Below are 9,826 nucleotides of genomic sequence, written 5' to 3'. Positions count from 1 at the left end.
ACTCACATGCACCCCACACTATTATTATGTGTGTACCCACAATAATATTGTGATTTGCATGCTCATCTCAGTTCCTCCTAACTCATGTCAAATGGTTCCTCAAACTCATATGTCAACCAAAGAATATCACAAAACAGGGGTCACGAATCTCTAGGTTAACACCACACTATCAATCACTTAACACTTGCAAGTAATACAAGAATTCATATTTTTGTGCTAAACGTGCAATCACATGCAATATCATATGTAAGTGTTCACTAGTTATGCTGTGCAATGAGTAAACGAGAGACGGACCTTGCTATCTAGAGCTGAGTGTCATGGTCGTATTCTTTTTTTCAGAATTGTTCGGTTAATGTCTAGTTTTATAAAATCCTTTTAAAACCAAGTTCACTATAACCAGTGGCTCTGATACCAAACTGTCACACCCCCAAAATATCACCTAGGGAATGTCCATGTGAGGCGTGTGACGTACCAACAACGAGCCACTAATTACGTTGAACCCATACAAGTTTCAAAATAAAATTCTCAATTATTAATAAAAATACCATCCACAAGTTTAAATGGAAACCAACATGTTTAGTGGAAGCAAATAGTAAACCAAAGTTAAATTGTTCAAAACCAATATATACTGTCAATAATCAATCACATGCCAGTCGACCCATGACCACTCCAGCTACTCCAGACAACAAGTTTCCAAATCCAAGATATCTAACGACCTGCGAGCATGCAACAAGTGTATCAGACAACGTTGGTGAGTTCATAGTTTTACGAAAACATTGGTTACCAAGTGTTTAGTTAATCCATTGAATTTAATTCCGAAAGTAATGTTGATAATATCTCGATACTAAACAAGACGGCTTTTGATGTATGTTTTGCCTGTTCCCCAGTGCTCCTATCACAACACTGGGCATGACTGGGTCATTAGTTCACACCCGTCCTCTCCGGTATGGGGTGAGGGTGCCAAACCTAAGTAGCGCTACTAACTAATACTCCGTTACCTCCCCGGTAACAAAAGATGGGACTTAAGAGTGATAGGGTGAGAATATTATCCAACATCCCAGTTTTACCCAAAAGACCTATCCCTCCCCGGGATACCCACTGACGGTCCCAACCACCGGGACGCATGCTCAAGAGATGAACTCACCTTAGAGTGCTCGGTAGGTTACGTTACTTGTCTTACAGTCGATTTACAATTGATCAAATACGTCCTATCATGGTTTACCAGTAACAATTAGTTAAGTATTCACATCTTGCCACGTACTTTGTCTCAAGTTGCACTCATGAAACATATACACACAATATCATGCAGCAAGTAATAGTTGATCATGTAATACACTTTAACCCTAGCATACATCGTATTTATTATATGTACTGGATACTTGGATCATATGGAAGTTATATCACATCTCTTTTACCGTTTGCATCTATCTCATCTGAAAGCTCACTGGGCCGCCACACTCGGCCCAATGAAGCTCCCTTGATTACCCGGCCCAGTAATATTCCCTAACCCAAGGAAAACATCTAATCTAGTGGTTGGCTTTAATTAATCAAATGTAGCCCACCTAGCCGGCTGTTTACATTATTTAGTCAAATAATCGGAGGCCCAACCAAATGATCCACTACTTTGGGTGTACAGCCCACTTCTAGAATTACTCAACCTTGTAACCCATTTCCACATAAATATAACCAACCTAATCTGCACCCTATGAAGTCTCCTCTATTGTTCATTTGTAATATTAATACACATAGTTCATTGGTTCCATTTATCAAAACCGTCATCATGATTTGGCAGCATATGACTCATCCCTAATTCATAATAGCCGATTACCCTATATCATTTAAACTACCTAAACCACTTACAACTCTTATTTGTTAAGAACCTGTATGTTACCATTAAATCATAAAATTCAGTTATCATGCTACAAGTCTGCGGCTAGCCCACCAAAGTAATCAGTTTAACACTTCATATTCCTAAATCTTGGTTACTCACCCTAATTGCTCAACCATCAATTCAAGTATCAAAAAATTCACATGTGTTCACCTATGCTGTTAGTTGATCGAACCCACACCCCTATCGGCTTCTTGATCAATAACTAATACATATTCATGAAACATCATAATCGTCACTTAACATCACATATACTAATAGATTTCAGCAATTTGCTAATTGTTATGCACATTAGCCGTGCCCCGGTTGCAAAAAAGCAATCAAACAACATCAGGTCTATTATCATTATTATTTACACAATACATGCATATCCGATTAAGGTTTATACGTCCATATACATACATAATTCACTGCATCAGATCGCACATATACCAGATCATCAAATAGAGATCCATATAAACATGGTTCAGTTTACAATTCGCATATATCATGTATAACTTGATCGCTATTAATATCTACCAAGCATAAACATCAAATAGCTTGCAAAAGAAATCACTAACCTAACAATATGATTGGCTGGAATAGTGATTCACGAGAAGGGGGGTCTTCTATGCCGTCGCACACACAAGTGGGGAATAGGGTTTTATTATGTTGTGTTTTGTTGTGTTGTAATTTGTGAGATATATGCATGTTACGTATGTTTAATTATAGAACCAAATAACACAAGTGGGCCGATCATATGTTTACTAACTAATACACAAGTGGGCCAAGTTAAATAATACACACACAAGGAACAATCATGGTACACTAAGGACATGTTGGGCTCAGGAGTTCTATTTGGGCCCATAGGGTGAGTACTTGTAAAGTATAGTTATAAAGCCGAACATATACGCGACCCAACAATTTCCAATTAATTATCTAATCGGGTTATCAAACGTTTAAGTTTAATGGGGTTACGATCACAAGATTACACGTCACTAACCTTGAAAGTTCGGGTTGTCACAGAAGGAGATCAGTTTTTTGTAAACGCCATAATGCAGGCGTCGCAGATGATCATTGAGGAGGAAGAAGCGGACTAGGCAAGTGACCATAAACAGAGACCGAGAATGTTAGTTTATATTTGTATTTATTTTTATGTCGTTGTTATATTCTTATGTCTTTATTATATTTTATGTCGTCATCATTTTTTTATGTTTTTATTATGTACGTGTAGGAGCCCACGATAGATTGATGGCCGATTACTTTGCCAACGAATCATTGTACACGACCGCGATATTTAGACGTCGGTTCTGAATGAGTCGCTGATTGTTCTTATGGATAGCCGATGACGTGTCGAGTTTTGACCCCCTTTTTTACATTACGGTTCGATGCTAGAGGCAAAAGGGGTTTCACCACCTTACAAAAATGCATAGCGGCAATTTGCCAACTGGCGTACGGGATGACAACCAATGTGTGGGACGAGTATTTAAAGATGTCTGAAAGAACTGCACGAGAATGCTGGTAAAACTTTTGCAAATGTATGGTGAAGTTGTACAACAAGAAATATTTGTGAAAACCTAACGCCAATGACGTCCAAAAATTGTATCAATTCCATGAACAAAATCATGGTTTTTCAGGAATGCTCGAGCATTGATTGCATGCAATGGTCGTGGCGGAATTGCCCTAATGCATGGCGAGGTCAATTTACGTGAGACGATCGTGGATATCCAACATTAATGCTAGAAGTCGTTGCGTCACAAGATCTGTGAATTTGGCTTGCTTTCTTTCGTGTTCCCGGCTCGAATAACGACCTTAACGTCATCCACCAATCAGACGAAGGTAGAGCGATTTATGAGTATGATGAAACTGCGGTTAACGAGAATTATGTTCCGATAAGTATAGAACAAGATTTGAACATGTTTTCGTTACATAACGAGTACATGCATAAAAACCTTAAGGCAGACTTGGTGGAATAAAGTTGGAACAACGCAAACAACGAACCAAATGATGACGCAAGCGACGACGAAAATTATGAGTTGTATTTTTTTAAGTTTAGATTTTATCTTTTTAGTGAAATGTAAACTTTATTATTAGTTTCAGTGTTTAATTTAATTTTACTTTTATATATATTGAATAATATTTAACAAAAAATAAATAAATAAGAGGAGGCTCATCCTCCACACCCAAGGCCCTTCCTCAAAGTGTGAGGATGACTCTCTGATGACGTGGCAGCTTATGTGGAGGACCATTCTCGATGGATGGGACTCCTTCACATCCTATAGCCTAATAAGCTAATGAATCAAATACAAATGATTTATTATTTTAGTTTTAAGTAAAACGGCAGACTAGCCAATAAAAAACCTAAGTAACACTGATGAAAGCTATTATTACTTGTGTCCACCCTTTACCGGTCGACCAATTTTTTAAACCTAGAGCACTACACTAGTTGAACACTGGTTGAACTGATGAGCCACTTGAACAACTAGTATGAGATACGAAACTTTATATACATACAAAAGGCATGGCAAGGATAGTTTTGCCAGCTAAATTTTATTTCTCAATTTGTCTAGCCAAATTACGATTTTACCTCAATAAAATTTACAGTTTTACCATTGGTTTTATTTTTTTTTCTGTCAGCCAAATTACGATTTTGCCATATGTTCAAATTTACAGTTTTGCCATTGTTTTTGTTTTTTTTTCTATGAAAATTAAGGAGTAAATTGCCATTTTAGTCCCTGAGGTTTGTCCAAATTTGCCATTTTAGTCCAAATAGTTTTTTTCGCCTCTAAGTCCCTGACTTTTCCCTTTTGTTGCCATTTTAATCACAGACCCTAACTCCATCCAAAAACCTCATTTTTAACCAGGGGCATTTTGGGGATTTTCATTTTACATCTTTTCAATTGCCATTTTGATCCAATTCTAAAAAATATAAAAAATTCTAAAAAATCCAAAAAAATCTAAAAACTAAAAAAAATCATAAAAATAAAAAAATTCTAAAAATCATAAAAATTCTAAAAAATCAAAAAAGTTTCTAAAAAATTCTAAAAACTCAAAAAATCATAAAAATTCTAAAAAATCAAAAAAAAATATAAAAAATCAAAAAAAATTCTAAAAAAAACAAAAAAAATTATAAAAAATCAAAAAAATTCTAAAAAATAAAAAAACTCTTAAAAATAAAAAAAAATTCTATAAAATCAAAAAAATTCTAAAAAATAAAAAAAATATAAAAACTCAAACAAACATATTTTAAAGTTTCAAATTCAAAAAATGACGATATATTCCTCGTCCAAACGAATATATTTTCAAGTTTTATCTATTTTGTTGAGTGAATGAGTGGTCATGATGAGATAGAACCATTTATCCATTTAAAAAAACAAATCTCATTTTAAGTTGACAACTTTCACAAACATTCGTATATCTCCACATTAATTATCACCCTTTTAGCCTTTTTATATATGTTTTCATAGCAAAACTATCTATTACAATAATATTTTCATCTTTAGTTTAGTATCAATTAATATAATTTACTAAATATAAATATCATGAAATATAAATTTTATAAACTAAAACATAACATGTATGTTTGTTAGTTAGTGGTTCTTTCTCATTATGACCACTCATTCACTGAATAAAATAGATAAAACTTGAAAATATATTCGTCTGGACGACGAATATATCGTCATTTTTTGAATTTGAAACTTTAAAATATGTTTGTTTGAGTTTTTAGTTTTTTTGATTTTTTTAGAATTTTTTTGATTTTTTAGAATTTTTTGGATTTTTTAGATTTTTTTGATTTTTTTTGAATTTTTAGAATTTTTTTTTGTTTTTTTAGATTTTTTTTGATTTTTTTAGAATTTTTATGATTTTTTAGAATTTTTTGATTTTTTAGAGATTTTTTTATTTTTATGATTTTTTAGAATTATTATGATTTTTAGATTTTTTTATTTTTATGATTTTTTTTATTTTTTAGATTTTTTTTTTGACTTTTTAGATTTTTTTGGATTTTTTATAATTTTTTGGAATCTTTTGGATTTTTTTTTTATTTTTTAGAGTTGGTTCAAAATGGGAATCCAAAAGATTTAAAATGAAAATCCCTAAAAGGCCCCTGGTTAAAAATGAAGATTTTGGATGGAGTTAGGATCTGTGATCAAAATGGCAACAAAAGGGAAAAGTCAGGGATCCAGAGGCGAAAAAAAAACTATTTGGACTAAAATGGTAAATTTGGACAAAACTCAGGGACTAAAATGGCAATTTACGTAAAATTAAGATTTTGCTCCCAGGATAAAATTATAGTCATGCGATCTTTTTAGTTTTTTTTTTTTTAAATAACTATGACAGTGTTTTGTTTTAATTGTTAACTCTGTGTAAGTTTTATTCGTGTCAGGCGATTGCCTAGCACACGCGTATTTGTTCCGAACAATTACAAATTTGCCCCCAATATAAAATTATAGTTTTTCCATCATTTTAGTTTTTTTTAGCAAAAGTATTGTAGTGCTTTGATTTAGAGTAAATTGCTATTTTTGTCCCTGAGTTTTGTCCAAATTTGTCATTTTAGTCCAAATAGTTTTTTTTTCCCTCTGGGTCCCTGACGTTTTCCTTTTGTTGCCATTTTGATCACATACACTAACTCCATCCAAAAACTCCATCTTTAACCAGGGGTATTTTGGAGATTTTCTTTTTAAATGTTTTCAATTGCCATTTTGATCCAATTCCAAAAAATCAAAAAAAAATCCAAAAAATAAAAATAATCCAAAAAATCAAAAAAATTCCAAAAAAATTCTAAAAATACAAAAAATCCGTTTCGTTGCGAACCGTTTCGAACCCGAACCGTTTCAACGCGAACCTTTTCGACCCGTACCGTTTCGACCCGAACCGTTTCAAGCTGAGCCGTTTCGACGCGAACCGTTTCGACTCGTACCGTTTCAACCCGTACCGTTTCGACCCGAACCGTTTCGAGCTGAACCATTTCGAGCCGAACCGTTTCGAGCTGAACCGTTTCGAACCGAACCGTTTCTAGCTGAACCGTTTCGAGCTGAACCGTTTCGACGCGAACCGTTTCGACCCGTACCGTTTCGAACCGAACCGTTTCGAGCTGAACCGTTTCGACCCGTACCGTTTCAAGCTGAACCGTTTCGAGGCACGGTTCGCGTCCAAACGATTCAGCTCGAAACGGTACGGGTCGAAACGGATTGCGTCGAAACGGTTCGGCTCGAAATGGTTCGACTCGAAACGGCTCGGCTCGAAACGGTACGGGTCGAAACGGTTCGGGTCGAAACGGTTCGGGTCGAAACGGTACAGGTCGAAACGGTTCGCGTCGAAACGATTCAGCTCGAAACGGTACGGGTCGAAACGGTTCGGGTCGAAACGGTACGGGTCGAAACGGTTCGGGTCGAAACGGTACGGGTCGAAACGGTTCGCGTCGAAACGGCTCAGCTCGAAACGGTTTGGGTCGAAACGGTACGGGTCGAAACGGTTCGCGTCGAAACGGTTCGGGTTCGAAACGGTTCGGGCTCGAAACGGATTTTTTGGAATTTTTAGAATTTTTATGATTTTTTAGAATTTTTTGTAATTTTTTTTATTTTTTGGAATTGGATCAAAATGGCAATTGAAAACATTTAAAATGAAAATCCCCAAAATACCCCTGGTTAAAGATGGAGTTTTTGGATGGAGTTAGTGTATGTGATCAAAATGGCAACAAAAGGGAAAAGTCAGGGACCCAGAGGCAAAAAAAAAGCTATTTGGACTAAAATGGCAAATTTGGACAAAACTCAGGGACTAAAATGGCAATTTACTCTTTGATTTAATTGGTTGACTCGATGTAATTTTTTTAGATCGTGTTATGAGTAGTATGTACAAGTAACCCAAACACAAACCTATATAAGAGAGAAATATTTGACTTAGTGCCCCGCAACACGGGCGTGAGAAAAGCTAGGAGTAAATTGCCACTATATAAGAGAGAAATATTTGACTTAGTGCCCCGTAACACGGGCGTGAGAAAAGCTAGGAGTAAATTGACATTTTAGTCCCTGAGTTTTGTCCAAATTTTCCATTTTAGTCCAAATAGTTTTTTTCGCCTTCGGGTCCCTGACTTTTCCCTTTTGTTGCCATTTTGATCAGAGACCCTAACTCTATCCAAAATCTTCATTTTTTACCAGGGGCATTTTGAGAATTTTCATTTTAAATCTTTTCAATTGCCATTTTGAACAAATTCTAAAAAATCAAAAAATCTAAAAAATCCAAAACAATATAAAAAATAAAAAAAATCAAAAAAATAAAAAAATCATAAAAATAAAAAATATAAAAATCATAAAAATTCAAAAAAATCAAAAAAATCAAAAAATTCTAAAAAATAAAAAAATCATAAAAATTCTAAAAAATTATAAAAAATTCTAAAAAATCAAAAAAAATCTAAAAATTCAAAAAAAATCTAAAAATTCTAAAAAATCAAAAAAATTCTAAAAAATCAAAAAAATTCTAAAAAACTAAACAAAACTAAAAACTCAAACAAACATATTTTAAAGTTTCAAATTCAAAAAATGACGATATATTTCTCGTCCAGATGAATATATTTTCAAGTTTTATCTATTTTGTTGAGTGAATGAGTGGTCATAATGACATAGATCCACTAACTAATGAACATACATATTATGTTTTAGTTTTTAAAATTTATATTTCATGATATTTATATTTAGTAAATTATATTAATTGATACTAAACTAAAGATGAAAATATTATTGTAATAAATAGTTTTGCTATGAAAACATATATAAAAAGGCTAAAAGGGTGATAATTAATGTGGAAATATAAGAATGTTTGTGAAAGTTGTCAACTTAAAATGAGATTTGTTTTTTTAAATGGATAAATGGTTCTATCTCATCATAACCACTCATTCACTCAACAAAATAGATAAAACTTGAAAATATATTCGTTTGGCCGAGGAATATATCGTCATTTTTTGAATTTGAAACTTTAAAATATGTTTGTTTGAGTTTTTATATTTTTTTTTTATTTTTTAGAATTTTTTTGATTTTTTAAATTTTTTTATTTTTAAGAATTTTTTTAATTTTTTAGATTTTTTTTTATTTTTATTATTTGTTTTGATTTTTTTAGAGTTTTTTTTTGATTTTTTAGATTTTTTTGATTTTTTAGAATTTTTTTTATTTTTTAGAATTTTTATGATTTTTTGAGTTTTTAGAATTTTTTAGAAACTTTTTTGATTTTTTATAATTTTTATGATTTTTAGAATTTTTTTTATTTTTATGATTTTTTTTTAGTTTTTAGAATTTTTTAGTTTTTAGATTTTTTGGATTTTTTAGAATTTTTTAGAATTTTTATATTTTTTAGAATTGGATCAAAATAACAATTGAAAAGATTTAAAATGAAAATCCACAAAATGCCCCTAGTTAAAAATGAGGTTTTTGGATGGAGTTAGGGTCTGTGATCAAAATGGCAACAAAAAGGAAAAGTCAGGGACCCAGAGGCGAAAAAAATCTATTTAGACTAAAATGGCAAATTTAGACAAAACTCAGGGACTAAAATGACAATTTACTCGAAAAGCTAGTTTCAAACCATTAATCAATACTATATAGCTAATCTTCATATAAAGTGTTGTGTTTTTATCAATTCAAACATGGAATCCAATGTAAAACTATATTCAACTCAATTTTTTTTGTGAGGTTTTCAAGAAAATAAATCTCTATAAAACAACTCAATTTTTTTATTAAAATTGCTTTTGTTTTTTTTTTCCCCTAAAATATCCAGTAAGTATAGCATTTTTTGTAATTTTAGTTAAGGTTTTAGTGAGCTTTTAATATATCTAAATTTGTATTATTTGTACTTTTATTGTTAATATATAATAGAATAGAATATAGAAGAACTCATGTCTTGTTTTTTATGTATATGTTAAAATTTCCATATTAAGAATCACTTGATTCTTAGAATCTTAGCATCAATCAAATG

The sequence above is a fragment of the Helianthus annuus genome, chromosome 4 (genome assembly GCF_002127325.2).
Source record: "Helianthus annuus cultivar XRQ/B chromosome 4, HanXRQr2.0-SUNRISE, whole genome shotgun sequence".
Lineage (NCBI taxonomy): Eukaryota > Viridiplantae > Streptophyta > Magnoliopsida > Asterales > Asteraceae > Helianthus > Helianthus annuus.
Note: the sequence above shows the minus strand (reverse complement) of the source record.